The sequence below is a fragment of the Marmota marmota genome, unplaced genomic scaffold (genome assembly GCF_001458135.2).
Source record: "Marmota marmota marmota unplaced genomic scaffold, marMar, whole genome shotgun sequence".
NCBI lineage: Eukaryota > Metazoa > Chordata > Mammalia > Rodentia > Sciuridae > Marmota > Marmota marmota.
This window is the reverse complement of record NW_025999968.1, coordinates 63,310,335-63,330,540: the sequence shown is the minus strand read 5'-3', so window position 1 is coordinate 63,330,540 and position 20,206 is coordinate 63,310,335. Positions and strand designations below refer to the sequence as shown.

At 41.5% G+C, this 20,206-nt stretch overlaps 1 long non-coding RNA gene across 2 annotated transcripts; it reads right to left on the bottom strand.

The window, feature by feature from the left end:
- Window positions 1-695: 695 nt before the first annotated feature.
- Window positions 696-7,431, bottom strand: LOC125616999. Of its 2 annotated transcripts, none has more exons than XR_007347865.1 (3): window positions 7,312-7,416; window positions 7,055-7,227; window positions 696-732 (listed from the first exon to the last, which is right to left on the bottom strand). It is a non-coding gene; the product is annotated as an uncharacterized LOC125616999 (long non-coding RNA). The 2 variants fall into 2 exon arrangements; XR_007347864.1 differs by adding an exon at window positions 4,593-4,596 and having other exon boundaries at window positions 711-732; window positions 7,060-7,431.
- Window positions 7,432-20,206: the final 12,775 nt, after the last annotated feature.

Genomic DNA, 20,206 nt, shown 5'->3' with positions numbered 1-20,206 from the left:
TGAACATTATATGCCATTAAGCTGACTCAGAGAACAAATGACTAAGTTTCCGATAATCAAGGAGAAGATGCTGGCATGGCCATTCTTCATTTCAATGCAACCGGAGTTTAATGCATCCTGACGGATGATCTGGTCCACCCCAAAGGAAGCGTCTCTGGTGTGGGGTGTGCATTCCCAGCCAGTCTTCTCACAGTAGGGGTGGAGCATCTTACTGCCTTTCTAATGCAAACCAGCCATCCAGGATCCTCAAAATCAGGCTATAAAGCAGGTAATTCTGTTTATAGGAGCTGTACTATTTAAAGACCAGCAAGCTCATTAACATCACCTGCCACAGCCCCACACTTTATGTAGAAGGAAAGTCTTCATATACCAAAGAAATGAAAGATGTCAGAGAGAAATTAAATAAAACAAGCACAGACACCCAAGTGACACTTCTGAGGGCATCAGAAGTGAGTCCCCTCAGGGAGCAGCCCAGAGCTCCAACAACACCCAAGGTTCACAGTTCCATATCACTTTCTGCACTATTGTTACTTTTTCTCTCTGAAGATCCTGCACAGAGGCTTAGGCTCCTATGGCAGACTTTTAAACAAGAAGTGATAGAGTTCAGAAGACAGTCATAGTTCAATGTGCCTCCCTCTGCTGAGCCCAGGAGAGACCTCATCGACACACAGCTCTGGCACTGAGAACGTATGTTCTTGCATTATCCCTTCACTGGATGACATGCTCTTCCTACTGGTGACTGACACAACCTTCACAGCAAGCAAGAGTCCAAAGTTGTACGTAGATTGCCATAGCTGGGGCTCTTGTCCTCAACCAAGCTTTCTGACCTCCTTCCTACCACCAAGAAGCTGAGGGACAGGGCCCACTTATGCCAGCAACTGTTCACTCCAGCTGGTGGGAGTCTATATCCATGGCAAGGGAAGCTCTGTAGGTGCACTGCTCTGAGGTGGGAGATCAAAAACAAATGACTTCTCAGGGTCCTTAGATTGCTAATGTCCTGTGGTCCGTGACACCCTAAGTTACAAAATCCTGTCTTTTAGAAAGACTCACTCACTTTAACAAATTCTAGAGAATAAATCAGAAAGTTAATCTTATGGCATAAGGAAATTTTTTAGTGATGATCTGGAAGCCAAGAAAAGTATAATTGCTCAGAATTCCCTACTCCCCAGATTCCCACCAGCACTCAACTGTTTTTCTACTAAGAACACTGCAGCAACTCTCAGCAGGAGCAAACGGCACACAGCTCACCTAGCACCCAGACTCAGGCCTGAGTCCTGGCATGCCTCACAGAGAGTGGCTTACATAGCAGTCACAACCTCTCCATGAGCTCTGCTTCCAGACACCAGGTGACGACTTGTAAGTTCCCATCCAAGGGCTCCAACCTGCCAGACTGCACCAGACCTAGAGAAAGGCCCAATCTTACACAGACACAACAGGGGACACGGGAGAGGATCTGAATAGCATATCAGATTATGGTGGGCTCCCTTGATTGAAACACAGAAACCTGGCAAATAGTCATCTCTTACAGATCATCTGCAGGGCTGGGAATATATAGCTCATTGGTGGAATGTTTGCCTAGCATACATGAGGCCTTGAGTTCAATCCCCAGTACCACCAAAAAACACCTGGAATCTGAAACCCTATCAATAAACTATGACAACTCTACTGGAGACCATTATCTAATAATCTTTCATTTTGAACCAATATTTTACCCATGCATAGCTTTTGCAACAAAAAACATCAGTCAGTTTGGAAAACAGGTCCACCGAGTGACTCAGATCTTCTGATGTTAACACATGTCAACATAAATGTCTAAAACTCACACTTATTAAAGAATCACTAACCTCATCCTAGATGTCTATAAGTACTGGGAAGCCATCAAGCTCACCACAGCAGAAACAAGTTTTCCAAAATTCCAACTTTGGCCTGAAAACTCAAATTTTATCATTTGCAACAAACACAGGCAGTTATTTCCTTTGAAGTAAGAGGTTCACATAGTTCAATTTCCAGACACTGCCAAAAACACATGGCTGAGCAGCCAGTTTGTCAGTTATTCCTCAAAGTAAAAATGGCATTCCATAGGAAAGAGGAGCTAGTTTAGTTTCCAACCCAACGAAGACACAAGCACTCTCCCTTGAAACAACTGCTGTGTTCCACTGGCAGAAGTACATTATGCAAATTCCAACTCCGTAATATTCTAATAATATTAAAAAGAGGTGATTTTTGAGTCCACTTTTCATTACTACAACAAAATGCCTAGAGCTGGGTAACTCTGCAAAGAAAACAGATTTGTTTGGCTCACAGTTTTGGAGGCTAAAAGTCCAAGACTGGACAACCCATTGGTCCCCCAATGGTAACAGCCTAACAGCAATGGCATCAGGATGGTGGGAGCCACATGGAAGGGTGCAATCGTATCAGCAGGCAGGAAGCAGGAAGGCAGACCAAAGATCAGGCTCAGGCTTTTACAACACCTCCCCCTCACAAGAACAAACACAGAGCTCCACAGGAACTACTACCTATGAATACCCACATGATATGAGGACCGCCCACTAGGCTCTGCCTCTTAGATATCCCACCACCTCTACATGGCCAAACTGAGGACCAAGCCTCCAACACATGAAGCCCTGGGGGACAAAACAGTGCCAAACCATCCAAATAGTTCAAGGGTCAAATTTCAATAAAATCAATTCTTACTGCTTCATTGGAACAGTCTTAAATGGTGCTGGCTTTTTGAATGTGCGTGGGTAGCAATGAAGAGCATCGTGACTGTCAATAGAGCATGGGGTACTGACATCTTGGTTTCTGCTAAAGTTCCTGTCACCACTTTTCAATAAGGAAAAAGTAATATAATGCCACAATGCCATTATAAACACAGTCTGACCTTACAAGCACCCTAGAAGGTTTTCAGGAAGTGTTTGTTTGAGTACCAGGATTGAACTCACTGAACCACTTAAGGCCTTAAGTTGCTGAGGCTGGCTTTGAAGTTGTGATCCTCCTGCCTCAGCCTCCCAAGTTGCTGGGATTTCAGGTGCAAGCTACCATACATGGTTCCAGGGAGTTCTGAGAATCCATATATTAAAGAGTCCTACTGACTGGTGTGTATGACAGGGGTAAGAAGAGGGAGAATCCAAGTTCTGCCTTCACCTATACTTAAACTGTGCCCATCCCTGAGCCATCCTTAATGAGCATTCACAAACCAGAGCCACCTGACCACTCATCCTATTTGCTGCCCTCTCTGGGTTGCATTTGATCCTCTTTTCAGTAGTGACTTGCAAGCTCCCTTCCAGTCTGATATTCCAATCTTATCCTTACCTAACGGGCACTGCACGTAAGAGGACTAGGTCCTCTCCTGTGGGCTTCCTTGACAGCACATACGTGTCTGTAGGGGCATGCATACCTGAAGAAGATCTGTCCCTGCAATGAGAATGCGGAGCAGACAAGCTGTTCTCCAGATGAAAGTTTTGTGGGCCTTGCCAAAGACAGCAGAACAACAGGGACATCCCATAGACTCCAGGGCATCCCTATAAGCCCAGGAGAAGTTGTACCTAGACAATGCAATGACACCCAGGGCAAGAGAATCAGGGATGATGAGTGCCATGTGAAGCATGTCCAAAACAAGAAGCCCTGTGAACACTCAAATGTGCCAGGGGAAGCGGAGATGCTATGTGGGGGCTGCACCCATCTACAGGAGGTAGGGAAAGAGCCAACATGGGTCACAGCCCATTGTAGGAATCGAGGGTTGACTCCTTGTCTTATACCCAAGGGACTTAAAATCAGCATGCTATAGTAAAACAGCCACATCAGTGTTTATAGCAGCTCAATTCACAATAGATAAACTATGGCACCAACCTAGGTAAACTTCCACAGATAAATGGATAAAGAAAATGTGGCTATCTCAAGGTGACCCATTTATCAGTAAGCAAAGTAACTCACTTGATTACTGTCTGTTTAATTTTGAGATGATTCATCATGTCAAAATTTTGAGGTAATTCATCAAATCAAAACAATTCAGTGCCAGTTTAATCAAACAGGTATGGAAGACGTCAGTAAGAAATAAGGTTGCCACAGTCAGATGTAGCTTGTACCCTCCAAAGATTCATGTGCTGGTAGCTAATTCCTCAGGAAGGCAATACTACAAGGTGGCGGGACCTTGAAAAGGTGGGGCCCAGTAGGAGGCCCTTGGATCTTTGGGAGTGTGAAGTAGTCACATGTGGCCCTTGAGATCTCTCAAAAGGGCTCTTATAGGGGCTGGGGTTGTGGCTCCATGGCAGCGCACTTGCCTCACTTGTGTGAGGCACTGGGTTCAATTCTCAGCAGTTCATAGGAAAATAAGTGAATAAAATAAAAGGTCCATCAACAAATAAAAAATATATATATTTAAAAGAAAAGAAAGGGGGGGCTGTTATAAAAGGAGCAGGCCTGCCTCTCCTGTCTTCTCTGGCCTCTTGGTTGAGACATGACCTGCTTGCTCACACACACACTCCTGTCATTCTTATCTGCACCATTAGAAGATACAGCCAGGGATGGCCCCTGCCACAGAATCTGCACTAGTCCATTTGGGCTTGAACTTCCAGAACTGTGAGCTGAATGACTCTCCTTTTCTCCACAAGCAGGCTGTGTCAGGTATCTATAGTAACAAAATGCTGATCAATGCAATAGTTCTATTATAAAATCTCACATGTTCAAAATTCCACAAAATTTCAAACTGTCAGGGACACCAAGTACTATGGACACTGCTAGCTGTCACGCCGCAGATACTGTAAGCTATGCTCTCTAGAAGTTTCGTCACTATGGACGGTTTCTGACTTGCTTAAAGATAACTAGGAATAAATTTCTGGAACATTACTTGCTATGTTTTGAATACAGGTATATCCCCCAAAAGTCCATGTGTTGAAGGAGCAATCTCCACCGTGACACTATTGGGAGGTAAAGGAACTTTAGGAGGTGAGGTCAGGCAGAAGGTCCCTAGGTCACTGGTGGTGTACCCTCACAGGGAACTGTGGATCCCAGGTCCCTCAGTCCCTCTCTGCTTCCTAGATCAAATTGTTAGCAGTTTGCTCCACCGCTTACTCCTAACACAAGGTACCCTGGTCACAAGCATAAAGTCATGGGGCAACCCAATATTGGACTGGAACCTTCAGAACCATCAGTCAGAATAAATTCTTTCCTTTATAAGTTAATTGCCACATGCATTTCATCTGTGGTAATGCACAGCTGACTCACAGCACCCAGCTCAGTAACACTCAGGGTGCGCACTCTCAGGACTGCTTCCCTCCTCCACCCTGTTCCTGAACTGGCTCGACATGGGAGAGCATGAGCACTTGGCCTCAAAGGATAAACTTAGTGGGCTGAGTAAATTATTTATCCCCTAAAAGTACTTCAGAATGAAATAATAATGTCTTCTCTACCCAAAAAGCCTCACCATTGAACATGTTTGCATGTCAGTCATCTCCTTTCACTTCCAGAACAGCCCCAAGAGAGGCACTTGTGTCTGCCTTTCCTCAGCAGAAACAGACCCAGAGCAAGAAGAGCCTCTGCAAACCTCCCACATCCCTACAGTCTGGAGTCAAACCACTGTCTTCACCAATTTACATTCTACCCTATTCCAAAAGAAGTGAAGTATCTTGTTTTCCTTGCCTATAAAAGATCAGAAATGGCTTGATTTCCTGATGTGAATGCAGGTGAAACGAGAAAGGACAGACAACCAGGCCTGCCCAGAACTGCACAAGTACACTGCTTCACTCACAAGCAGTGAAGAATCAGAAAGAAATAGAAAATGGGTCAAATAATTCCCAAAGAAAGAATTTAGATCATAAATTTTCCTCTTTTAAATTCTCTATCATTAATTCAGAGATGAATTAATACAGAAATGGACTCTTTGAAGAAGAGTGTTGCCAAAATAAAAACCATTGTCAGGCGGGTGGTGATGAGACCTACTTCATGCTGCAAAGCATTTGGCAAAAACTATTACCCCAGCCCCTCAAAGCAGACCATGCACGTGCCCAACCTCCAGTCACAGAGAGAAGAAATGGGAACGCCAGCCCTCTGGGAGACTAGTACCCACTCTGCTCAGATGAGCATCACAGAGACAAACTTAGGCCAAAACTGACCAATGTGAGAGAGACAGAAAAGCGTATAGAGACAGTCCAGAAATATGAGCCTCATCAAGTGGAAAAGCCACCCCTTGTGCCCTGGGAGAAAGATATAAGCCCATAAATGTCTGAGTAGCAAAGACCCATGGAGATTCCTCAGCTCAAAAGAGGGCTCAGCTGTCCACACTAGTGAGTTTTCAGGGCTCCCTCCCACCCTACCACACTACTGTGAGTCAGATACTGAGAAGCCAAAAGGCTGAACCTTAAAGTTGAGAAGCGAGCCAGCTCTCCAAGACGCAGCAGTTTGTTCTGTTCCTTTAGATGGCCTCAGGCTTAGTAGCTTAATGTGGCTCCTTTAACACTAAAGAACATTGGAAAACCATTCTAAAAATAATCATTCTAAGTCTCAAATTATCCCTGAAAATGATTCTGTAAATACAATGTCTAGCACACATGAAGAAATTAGACACCATGAGGAAAAACACAGTGGAAATCACAGAAAACAAAACAGCCACAATGACACAAAAAGTTGGAATCACCCCATAGACTATCAAAAGAACCACACTTGCAACAACAAAAATTCAGACAACCCAATTAAAAATGGGCAAAAGATGAATAAACATTTCTCTCAGAAGACATGCTAATAGCTAATTAGCAGATGAAAAGATGCTCAATATTACTAATCTCTACAAAAATGCAAACCAAAATCTCAATGAGATACACTTCGTGCCCACAGTTGTGGTTATTATAAAAAAGAAAAAGAAAAAAAAAAAAGTCCCAGAAAGTAGCAAGACAAGGATGTGGAGAAACTGGAACTTTTGTATATTGCTGATGAGAATAAAAAAATGGTGCAACTGCTAAGGAAAAGATATGGTGGATCCTCAAAAAATAAAACAGAATTAGCATATGATCTACCAATCACATTTTTGGGGTATGCATACAAGTGAAGTAAAAGCAGAAACTCCACCTTGTTCGCCACAGGAGAACTCACACTGGAGAGAAGCCCTACAAATGTAAAGATTGTGGCAAATCTTTTGGTCAAAAATCACAACTTATTTACCACAGCAGAACTCACACTGGTGAGAAGGCCTACAAATGTACAGAATGTGACAAAACTTTTGGTCAAAAATCAGACCTTATTCGCCACATCAGAAATCACACTGGAGATAAGCCCTACAAATGCACAGAATGTGGTAAAGCATTCAGTCAAAAATCATACCTTACTTGCCACATCAGAACTCACACTGGAGAGAAGCCCTACAAATGTAAAGAATGTGGCAAAGCTTTTACTCAAAAAATAGGCTTTATTTGCCACAACAGAACTCACACTGGAGAGAAGCCTCACAAATGCAAGTATATGACAAAATTTTTACTCAAATTTTACCCCTTATTTGCCACAGAGGAACTTACACTGGAGAGAAGCCTTACAAATATAAGGAATGTGGCAAAGCTTTTAGCAATAAAACAGGCCTTATTCACCACAACAGAACTCATGCTGGAGAATAGCCCTACAAATGTGAATAATGTGGAAAAGCTTTTAATAAAAAATAAAACTTTAGTCACCACAGCAGAAGACATGCTGGTGAATGTGAAATGTGAATAAAGTGATAATACTTTAAAAAAAAAAAAAAAAAGCAGAAACTCACATAGTTGTATATTCATGTTCACAGCAGCATTAAATATGTTTAAAGAACTAAAGGAAACCATAATTAAAAGATAGAAATCATCAAGAATCCATTAAAAAAAATATTATAGCTAATAAGTCCCTTGCACATGGACTGGGAAACTTAACATTGTTAAGATGACAATATGCTATGTTCTAGTCCATTCTGTGTTGCTGTAACAAAACACCTCAAGCTGGGTAGCTTCTAAAATAAAGAGGTTTGTTTGGCTCATGATTCTGATGGCCAGAAGGTCCAAACAATATACAGCCAATGTCCTGGGGTCTCCCTAGCTGTGCCACAATGTGGCAGAGAAGCAGAAAAAGAACTTGTCACATGCAGAAGGGACACAAGAGTAAACAAGGAAGCAGGAGACATTCAGAGCGATGCCAGATTATCTTATAACAATCTGCTCTTGCAGAGATATCTTCAAGACTAAGAAAGCACACCAGGAAAAAGAGTGTAAATCCCTCTTAAAGATCTAATCACCACCTAGTAGGCCCTTCCTCTTAAAGGTTGAACCACCTCTCAACACCATTACACTGGGGGCCAAATTTCCTTTGGGAGACAAAACACATCCAAGTCAGGAATGGTGGTGCACACCTGTAATCCCAGAGACTCAGGAGGATGAGGCAAGAGGGTCAAAAGTACAAAGCCAACCTCAGCAATTTAGTGAGGCCCTAAGCAACTCAGCAAGACCCTGTCTCAAAATTTAAAAAATTTAAAAAAAGAACTGGAGATGTGGCTAAGTGGTTAAGTACTCCTGTGTTCAATCCCTGGTACCAAAAAAAAAAAACCACACACACATCCAAACCATAGCACTCTCCAAACTGATCTTCAGATTCAAATGCAATCCCTATCAAAATTATAGCTGCCCTTTTTTTTTGGCAGAAATTGACAAATTAATACTAAAAATCATATGGTAATGCAAGGGACAGGAACTGCCCAAACAGTCTTAAGAACAAAGTTGAAGGACTCATGCTTCCCAAGCTACAATAATCAAGACTGTGTGAAGCTATCATAAAGATAGACCTGTAGGTCAATGAAATAGAATTGAAGGTCTGGAAATCAACTCATATTTTATGATCAATTATTTTTTTTATATTTTTAGCTGTTGAAGGACACAATATCATTATTTTATTTATTTTTTTATGTCATGCTGAGAATCAAACCCAGTGACTCACACATGCTATGCCATGGATTAAAGAAGTGCTGTACCCCTGAACCACAATCCCTGTCCATGATCAATTAATGTTTGACACAGGTGCTAAGACCATTCAATGGGGAAATAGTCTTGTCAACAAATAATACCTGGGAACTGGATAGCCAACATGCAAAACAATGAAGTAAACATCCTCCTCCCTCACTGTGGGAGACCAACCTTCCAAGTGACAGAGTCAACTCCCCTGCTGGGCGATATGGCAGTCAAGCACCCATGCTGCTAGACTGCCCTGTTCTTCTAGGATTCGAGGGACTTGTGTCTTCCTGCCCAGGCTTGTCTTTCTTACAGCCCCATGGGTGGAGCTATGCTCACCTGTTCTTTTGTAATATAACCCCTTGCCCTATTTAGGATAGAATCTTCCATTGAAGTGCCTTGTATGTGTCCCCTTCTCTTACTGTGCCCTCAGTTGTGGCCTACCCAGGTGTCAGTCAACCTGCTGACAGTGGACATCATGAAGATACTCAGCCCCCTGAACCTGACCCCTTGCCTCATTTGAATAGCTTCTCCTCAATAAAAGGGGTCAGCGTGTGCTCTCTCTCTCTTCCTGCAGACCCTTACGTCAGAGAAGCCACCAAAGCGACCCCAATAAAAAAGGTATTTGTGTCTCTTGTGTGGTTATTTTGCACAGCCCAGTTAGCCCAGTTCAACTGGAGTGACCCCTGAGCCTTTTAGTAGCGAGAACAGAAATTCGGCACCTCACACCATATATAAGAACTAACCAGCCACTGGAGAGGCTGAGGGAGGAGGAGGAGGAGGGGTTAGCCACAGCCTGGGCAACATCGTAAGACCCTCTCTCAAAAAAAAAAAAAAAAACTCAAAACACATTAAAAATCTAAATTTAAGAGCTAAAAATATAAAACTCTCAGACTAAAATGTAGGTGTAAATCATCATGACCTGGGATTAACCAATGTGGTCTTCTTGATTGCTTTTTCGTTTTCTTGTGGTGCTGGGATGGAATCCATGGCCTCACACATGCTAGGAAAGCACTCTACCACTCTACCAGCTATAGCCCCATCCCAACAAAGTTGTTTTAAATGTAACACTTAAATCACAAGCAACAAAATAAAAAATAAACTGGATTTCATCAAAATGAAAACCTTTTCTGCATCAAAGGACACTATCAAGAAAGTAAAAAGACTGCTTAGGATAGGAGGGGAAATATTTGCAAACAATGTATCTGATAAAGAACCAGTAGATGGAAAATATAATGAACTCCTACAACTCAAGAAAAAGAAGACAATCAAATTTTAAAATAGACAAAGAATCTAAATAGCCATTTCTCTAAAGAAGGTATACAAATGGCCAATAGGCACACGAATGCTCAACATTCATCATTAGGAAAATGCTGGCCAGCACCACAGTGAGATACCGCTTCCCACCCACTGGGATGACTATCATCAAAGACACTGGAAAATAAGATGTGTTGGAGAGGATGTGGAGAAACTGGCTTCCCACACTTTGCTGGTAGGAATGGGATGGCATCTTTATAAAACTCTTTGGCAATTAATCAGAAAGTTTAACAAAAGTTACCATATGACCATCAATTCTACTACTAGGTATAAACCAAGAACTAAAAACATAGATTCCTACAAAAACTAGTACATGATTGTTTATAGCACATAGGCACATGTTTCATGATGGCCAGAAAAGGGAACAACCCAAATGACACCTGCTGAACAAATAAATGTCACATGTCCATATAATGGTATGTCATTCAGCCACAAAAAGGAATGAAATACTTACTGACACATACTAGAACATGGACAAAGCTTGACCATATTCTGCCAAGTACAAGAAGCCAGAGACAAAAGGTCACATGTTATATGACTCCATATGAAATGTCCATAATGGACAAATCCTTAGAGATAAAAAGTAGACCAAGGACTGCAGAGGACTGGGGAAAGGAGGTACGGGGTTACCATAAATGCATGCCATTTCTCTTTAAGATGATGAGAATGTTCTGAAATTAGGTAGCGGTGATGGTTGCACAACCATACGCATATACTAAATCCACTGAGTTGTATACTTTAAAAGGGTGAATTTTATGGTATGCTAATTACATTTAAGTTTTTTAAGTTGAAATAGAAATATGTTTAGGAAAAAAAACACTGTTGACCAGCTGTACAGAAATCTCTAAAGAAGGCTCTTTGGGCAGAAGAGAAACGATCCCAGGATAAAAGTCAGAAATGTCTGAGAGCAATGAAAGGATAAAAATGTGAACAAATCTAAATGAACATTTGCTGTTAACATTATTGTTCATATATGCAGTTAAAACCAATACTATAAACATAATAAGACTGTTAATATCGTTTTGCCGAACTTAAAAGAACATAGGAAATTACATGCACAGCAACAAGCACATCTGTGCCTGGAGGGTGAGAGAAGCCCAAGTGCTCCAGAGGAAGGGAGGGTGCCACTGTGTGCCTGAAGAAGCTAACCAGCATATCATCTAACTCACGGTGACCACTATGAACAAGAAAAATAGAGTCTGACCTCCAATCCCTGGAGAGGGCGGAAAATGGGATGATTGTTTTTAACATAACATCAATTTAAAATAATGCAAGAAAGGAGAACAATAAACAGAAAATGTAAGAAAAATACATAATAGGATTGTGGATTTCAACTGAAATGTATCAGTAATTACATTCAATGTAAATGAATTGAATGTTCTAACAAAAAGATAAAATTGTCAGATTAGAAGAAAACATCTAATAGACTCCTTCCTCGAAAAAGAGACATCCAAAGTATAACACTATAGTAACGTTAAAAGTAAAGTGATGGAAAAGAAAGATATTTTGAAAATATGAGCTTGAAAAGTCTGGTCTGGCTTTATGAACATCAGACATATCCACCATAAAGACAAACATGCGTTACTAAGGATAAAAGAGAACATTCATGCTGATTACTCAATTCATCAGGAATACACAACAATTTTAAATTGCATGCCCCTAATAACACGGCCTCAAAATATACAAATAAAAATTGACAGAACTACAAGGAGAAATAAGACAAATCCAAAATCATAATGAAATTGTATAATTATCTTACTAACATACAAGAACTAAACTTCAGGGGCTGGGGATGTGGCTCAAGCGGTAGCGCGCTCGCCTGGCATGCGTGTGGCCCGGGTTCGATCCTCAGCACCACATACAAACAAAGATGTTGTGTCCGCCGAAAACTAAAAAATAAATATTAAAAAAAAAATTCTCTCTCTCTCTCTCTCCCTCCCTCTCTCACTCTATCTTTAAAAAAAAAAAAAAGAACTAAACTTCAACCAATAAGAAAACAGATCTGAGTAATACACTTATCAACTTAGCTAAATAGAATATATAATATTTTCAACCCAATTCTTTTCAAGCAGCTCACAGAAATATCTACAAAAAGCTTATCAGCAAATTTCAAAGAATTAAAATCATGGAAAGATCTTTGGGCAATGTAATTTTGCTGGAAAACACAATGTTAATATTCAAATGTTTGGAAATTTTAAACTATTCTAAATTACCTACAAATCAAAGGAAAAATCATAATGGAAATTAGAAAATATATTAAACAATAATGAAATGTATCAAATCAATCTCTGTATAATGCGGTTCAAGTGTTATCTATAAGGAAATACATCACCTTTAAGTACACATACTAGAAAAACAAAAAAGCTGCAAATTAATAAACTGAATATTCATCTCAGATTATAAAGAGGACAGCCACAAGAAAGGAAAATCATCACCAGTTTCTCTGATAGGCTTACATGCAAACATTCCAACACATCAGTCATCAAGACCAGCCAGACAGTACAGGAACAGGTAGCATGACCAAGTTATGTTTATACACTGGTCATCAGCAGGTGACAGATTTTCTTTTTGACTGTCCAGATTTTTATTTTGCTTAGGATGCTAGTCTTTATTTTAGAAATATTCCAAATAAACAACCATTACTTTAGGATTACAGAAATATTTTTGACTTAATAATTAATATTTGACCTCTCATCTTTATGATGTCAGCTAGCTAATAAATGGCAAGAAGATAAGAACAAGGCTGGATCAGAACAGCCATTTTGTCTGAGTAACACAAGGCCACGAGGCCTCTGTGTCTCAGTATCTCTATTTCGTTGACTAAGAACAAAGAAAGGGTGGAGAGGAATGGATAAAGATTTACAAAGATAGGGATGTGATAACAGCAATTCATAAGCCTTTTCCCAAATATTAAGAGAGCAGTCTCACACACAAACATGTCTATAAATAGAATCCATATTGCACTTTAATGAATAATTTAAAAGCACTTTGAAAACAGGGTTAAGAAAATAGGAACCTAAATGCTCAAAAATCAATAGTTTTGTCCCATCCCAACCTGGCGTGTTATAGAAATAGACATCCAACTTTTACATTATTTTTTAGAAATGTTGGAAGCTGGATAGGCTAAGTACCAAGAGGCTTAAAAACATTTGCAAGCGTTGGCCTAATAGTTATGTCTTCAGAAATTTATCCTCCAGAAGATCAGCAGGAAACATGCTGATTTTTATATAGAATATTTACCAAAGCATTATTTATGATGGTGCATATCTTAGAGCAATAAAAATGTTCAGCTATATTGAAGTGGCTCAGTGAACTTGGACACCCATAGAATAGTATGCAGCCATTCAGGATAGCATGTCAGAAGAATGAAAGATGACAGAAGGAAGCACCACAAGCTACTAAAAGTCTGGTCTGGATATTTTTATGCTTTATTTTTTATTTATTTACTTGTTTGTTTTTGATGCTGAGACTGAATACAGGGCCTTGGGCGTACTAAGCACATGCTCTACCACAAAGTTATCTCCTGAGCTCAAACGAAAATATTCATTTATAAAATACATCATGGAATGAATCCCAACTTTAGGATATGCATATCATGCATATATGTAGGAAAAACACTGGATATCTTTGTATGGTAAGATTTTGAATGATGTTCATCTTCTTTTTTACTTTTCTGTTTGCTCCAATTTTTCTACTGAAAACATTTGTATTACTTCTAAAAATGTTTTAAAGGATAAAATACATGACAAACTGATTACTTCATAGATCTGAACACTGTTCACCAACCCAAATCCACTTCTAGTGAGAGCACTGGGAGGTCACAGAGATCCACACATTAGCTGTGCATTGCTGCATAGCAAGTTATCACTAGTGCAGCTCCCTAAACAGGACACAGTTGTTATCTCACAGTCTCTGAGTCAGGAAGCTGAGCAGCTTGCAGGTCCCCTGCCTGGGGTCCCACAGGCTGCACTCAGGGTACGAGCCAAGCTGTGTGCTCACATGAAGGCTTGACTGGTAGAGTTTGCCATGGTGACTGACAGAATTTGTGTCCTTGCACCATAGGCTGATTGTCCCCTGCTTCCTACTGTCAGTCCTTGGAGTCCACCCTCAACTCCCAGAAGATACCCAGTTTCTAGCCATATGTGCTTCCACAACATGGCCCCTTACTTCCTCAAACCACAAAGAGAGTCTGTAAATCAAATATCCTAGCATGACAGGACTTTATATATAAGAGGCCTAAACTCAGGGGTTCACCTAATCTTGGACTTAAATCTCCACAACAATGAGCCAAAATACACCTCTCTTTACTCTTTAGTGACTTACGTGAGGTATCTCATCATAGTAATGCAAAGCAGACTAACCAGACCATTTGCTCACAACAAACACAAGCTACCTAGGCTACCTGGCTTCACATTCTAATGGCCCCTTGATGATCAACACACTTGAAAAATCTATGGACAAGACGTGGAAGGCAGTAGGACAGGCTTGGGCCCACTCTGTAGCACGGACATCAATTAGCCTGCCCAATATGGGGAATATTATCAAGAGTGACCTGTGTTCAGTTTCCTATACTTTGGTACATGGAAGACTCCACCCCATTTAAAACCAAGTGTGCCAGAATGAGTCCTTCTGGCCAGTGAAATGTGAGCAGATAGACCAGTAGCCCTTCCAAAACAATTACATACTCATGTAAAAGTCTCCATTTTCTAAAGAGTCCAGACTAAGACCATTAAGAAGCAATTTTCCAAATTTTCAGAGGACTAAATATCCTCCCTTTAAAATCTATCAGAAAGGATAAAGCACCCTCTTGACACCAAAGCTGAATGAGTCACTGTGGGAATAGGCCAGCATTGGCCAGCACCCTCAAGAGCCTGTGCACCAACTCCAAGTAAAATACTAGCATATGAAATCCAACAGAACCGTTTAGTGTAGCATATCTTGACAAAGTACAGTTTACCTCAGGAAATCAATGGTAGCATAAAATTAAAAGATTAAAATACTTCATCTCAGCCACAGTTTAAAGAAGAAAAACATTAAATTATATAAATAAATATAGAAAAACATTGGATAAAAATTTATGATTTTTTTTTTTTTAATTTCTGTGGCTCAATGGTAGAGTGCTTGCCTAACATGCATGAGGCACTGGGTTTGATCCTCAGCACCACATAAAAGTAAAATAAAGGTATTATGTCCATCTAGAATTTTAAAAAAAGCTTCTATCAAACTACTAGTAGATGAAACCATCCATAACCTAATAAAAGGAATCTACCAGAACACAAAAGCAAAGTTCACGATTAAGGATTTAACAGGATTGCCTTTCAAGTGAAAAACAATACAATGATATTCTTACCCAATTTCTACGCTACTTTGTTTAGTGGTGCAAGTAAAGTAAATAAGATAAAACATACATAACAGCTTAAGGACTAGGAAGAAAGAAATTATCATTGTGTACATAGAGAATCAGGAAACTGATTCGTACCATTTGTGAAATTTGGTACATTTCAAAGGCAGTATTGAAGATCACTGGGAAAGGATGGTATTCAATAAAAGTAATTGGAGAAAATTTGGAAAAATTCTACAACTGGATCTCTAGCTCATACCCCATACAAAAATAAGTTCCAGGCATAATATAAAAGAAAATATTTAAATTTTTTTTAAGGAAAAGGATATCTTGCAACCTTGAAGTAATACAAGATTTCTCAAATAAGACTCAATAACCACAAATCATAAGGAAAAGATTGACAAATTTAACTACATTAAAATTAACATCTGTTCATCAAAAGAGAATTTTTTAAAGGATAAAGAATAGGACACAAATAGAATTCAGAATATATAAAGAACTTCTAAAAAGCTACAAAAAAGAAAAATGAGACAATAGATGAACAAACAAGATGAGATTACAAAGTAAATGAGAGGAAACCCAAATAACCAAAAAAAAAAAAAAAAAAAAAAAAGGATGAAAAATCCTGAAACTCACCAGTAATCAAGGAAATGCAAATTAAAACAGTGAGATATTTCATACCTACCCAATTGACAACAATTAAAACACTTAAAAGATACAAAGGATTAGTGTGAATGAGAGGCAACAACAGCAATGGGGTTGTGACCCCCATGGTCCTAGCTGTATGTACCTGGTCTCTCCCCCAGTAGCCAGCAGAGAGGAAATGTGAGCCAAAGGGACATGAAAATCAGCAAGGGCAAGGCTGGGCAGACCACTGGCAGGAAACTGAGGTGGAGCTCAGGTCAGAAACGACAGCATCATATGTCAATCTTGCCCAGGAGGTAAAACTGGGGCTCAGAACCATATTTTGCCAACTGTGGCAAACACCCTCAAACAGCAGCTGAGTTATTTTGATCATCTAAAATCAATTTGATTGTGTTATTTCCTCCTCAAACTTTCCAGCCAGGACTGCACAGAGCAGAATTCCAGTGTGTACCAGTTTCCTACTGCTGCTGGAACTCATTTCCACAAACTTAGTGACTTAGCACAACACATATTCATCTTGCAGTTCTGGAGACTCTAGGACAGAATCCATCTTCTTGCCTTTTCCAGATGCTATACATATTCCTTGTCTCATGATCCCCTTCCATCCTCAAAGCCAGCAAAGACAACTAAAATCCTCCCTTCATATCACTCTGACAGTGACACTTCTGCTTCCCTCTTCCACATTTAATGACCCTTGTGATTAGTGAGCCCATCCAGACAATCGAGGATCCCAAGATCATTTCCCTATTTAATATCATCTGGTGAGCAATCTGATTCCATCTACTATCTTAACTTCCCTTGCCAAGTAACTGACACATCACGTTTTCTGAGGATTAGGATGTGGACAGCCTTAGAACACCATCACTCTACCTACAGACAATCCTTGCTCCACTTTCCCCCCTCTTCCCTACAGGGTTCCAACTCCTTCACACCTCCACTCACACCTCCAGCATCTGTACCACCACACACTCTGTTCCCCAAGTACAACAATCTTCTCATCTTTATCTAATCAATTTTTATATATCTGTCCTACACAATTATAATTCATCCTCTAGGGCTCAGGTTGCCTCCTCTCTGAAGGAGATCCCCAGTCTAATCACTCAAAGCCCCAACACTCTCACTGGACTTTCTGTATATCCCAACTGCAGCACTTTGTGCCCCTGAAACCATCTGTTTTCAAGCCCCTCTCAGTCCAACTGGTGAGCCCTTCAATGACAAGAACAGGCCTCATTCCCTGAGGTTCCCATGTCACAGCAACTAGCAAAGGAGACACTCAGAGTGTTCCTGAATCCTAAGTGACATTTTGCTGAGTTTCCTCCATAAAAAAGATGTTACAAATAAACTGGACTAAGTGTACAGCAAGTAGGGCCAAGGAATTAGTTCAGATAATCATACCAATAACACTTCAATCACCTACTGCTTGGCTTAATATGAATTAGTTCAGATAATCATACCAATAACACTTCAATCACCCACTGCTTGACTTAATATGAAATCCACTATCATGTGGAAGAATCTCTGTAACACAAGCAACACCATTTCTATTGCTAACCTGTGGGGCCATTCTAAACTAACTGATAAAATTAACCCCATGAGTAATAAAGTATTTATCAGAAATTATTTACATTCCTCAAAATTATATAAAAGAACTGATACTGCTCTAACAGCAGAAATATCTGGCAACCACCAATAAACCACCACATATTCAGCCCTCTCCTGAAAAGGCTGGAGATGTGAGGGTGGAACAAATGGTGCTTTTTAGGGAGACAAATTGCCCCATGCACACAAATATACATGCATACTGCAATAAAGGGTTCTTTTTGTTAGAAGGTGGTTATTAAGAAAACAGTCTCATTTAACTTCAATGGCTTGTTACTTGATGTTCATACTTAAGCAAGAAAACTCCCCCTGGAGAGAAGAAAGACTAAGCAAAAGAAAGAGAATGCTAAGTCAGCATAATTATCAGCTTTTTTTTTTTTTTAAATAGAGAAAGAGAGAATGATATGGTTTGAGCGTTTTAAAGGCATTCTCCCATTCAGGTTCAGCAGAACTTTCCTGTTCAACTTTTCTTTTAAAATGTGAAATCTGAAATTAATTTTAAAACATACTCTAAAAATCAATTTCACACTGGAAAGGAAGGTGTGAGAGGAAGAAATAGAAGACACCGATTCAGCACCATGGACAGTGGACTCATACAGGGCCTGTGAGAGTCTTTGCCACTGGCACTGAAAGCTGAGGATGGACTTCCAATCTTTCAGTTATAAAGACCCCATTTGCCATCAAAACTCTTTCAAATCTTTAAAATTGAGCATAAATTGACTAAGTTTATAAAGTTTTATATATTCCAAAACATGGGTACTGAATTTACACTGTATAACAACCGAGTCTACACACAAGTGAAAAGGACACTACTCAAAGTGGAACACTCAGTAGTCCATGACTGCACTTGTGTCTGGAAACCCCCTGCCTGGTGACGGATCTCATGTCTGAAGACACTGTCCCAAGCTTCTCCAGCCCCTCTCATGAACAATGATCCCCCAGAGTGCACAATTTTGCAAACACTTCTAGAATCTACATTTCTCTGAGATTTCTTAGTTGATTAATTGTTCTTGCAGATGAGAAGGTTGGCAATTAGTTCTCAAAAAGGAATCACGCCTGCACACCTTTTATGAGTAAGTCCAAAGAAGAGGAAGGGGCAACGGTTTGCTTCAGGAGGCAAGTTCAGTTTCAGAGGCATAGTGAAGGCTTAAAACAGAGGATTGGCTTGGAATGGAGGGACTGTATGTCATCTACCTAGATTCAAAGGGCTGTTCTGCAAGGCTCTGCATCCACAGTTCCTTCTGGGGCACCACACACTATAAATCCTCATTAACCAACAGCGCTATTGGCTCACATACAGACTGAAGTAGACCTTCAAGTCCATGATCATGAGGGAAGGTCCCAGCTTTGGTCAACTTTTCCAATCTCCTAAAGAAGAAACATACTGACAATGTAGGGAAAAAAAATTGGAAAATACTAAGCAAAAAAGAAAAATAAAACACTTTCAGTAAACACTTGTAGGGACAATAAGAAAAAGGTCCTCTCTGCCAGAAAAGAAAGTACAGTGACCCAAAAAGAGGAACCTGCATCAGCATCAGAGGAACCTACCTCTTCCTTAGCAGGGTCACCAGAAAGAGAGGAAAGAAAGGAGGGGGTCAGGGGAAGTAAAAAGGCAGCTGTTGATGGCTCGGGAGACTGCACCCCACGCCCTGCATCCACCCACCCGTCCGGGGTTTTTCCTGAAATCTCTTCAAAAAACATTTGTGCGGTTTTGAAACTAAGGCCTCCCAAGTCCAGGGCGACGACCCAGCCCTGGTCAGTGATCCGCGAGCGAGGAGCCTGACCGCTGACAACTTCCCAATTCAGGGAAAGGACAGGAGGCAGGCAGCCCAGGTCCTCCGGAGCGCGCTGCAGCTCCGTCCGCTCGCCAGCCAGAGCCGGTCACCGCAGGACCCCTGCCCGGCCCGGGCCCAGACGCGCTCAGGACCCCCGCCCCGCCGGCGGCCGCCCAGGACACGCCCGGCCCGGATCCCGGCTGCACCTGCACGGGCTCGGGACCCGCGATCGGCAGGACTCCAGCCCCGCGCCCGGACCTCCGCGCAGGACCGCGTCGGCCCGGGAGCCCAGTGCAGGACCCCGCCCCGTCGTGGACCTCCGTCCAGGTCCCGCGCCCGGGACCCGGCTCCACCGGATTCCGCCCGCCACGCGGAGCCCCAGTTCGGCCCCGGGCTCCCGCCCGCCACGGACCCTCGCCCACCACCTGGGACCGCCCCTTGGCCCGGGCCCATGCCCCGGGACCCTGCTCAGCCTGGGACCCTCAACGGGCGCCAGGGGCCCTGCCCGCCCCGGCCCGGGGGAAGTTTGCGGGCCGCGGGCCTCAGGGTCCTCGGCCGCTGGCGGGGCTCGTCCTCCCGGG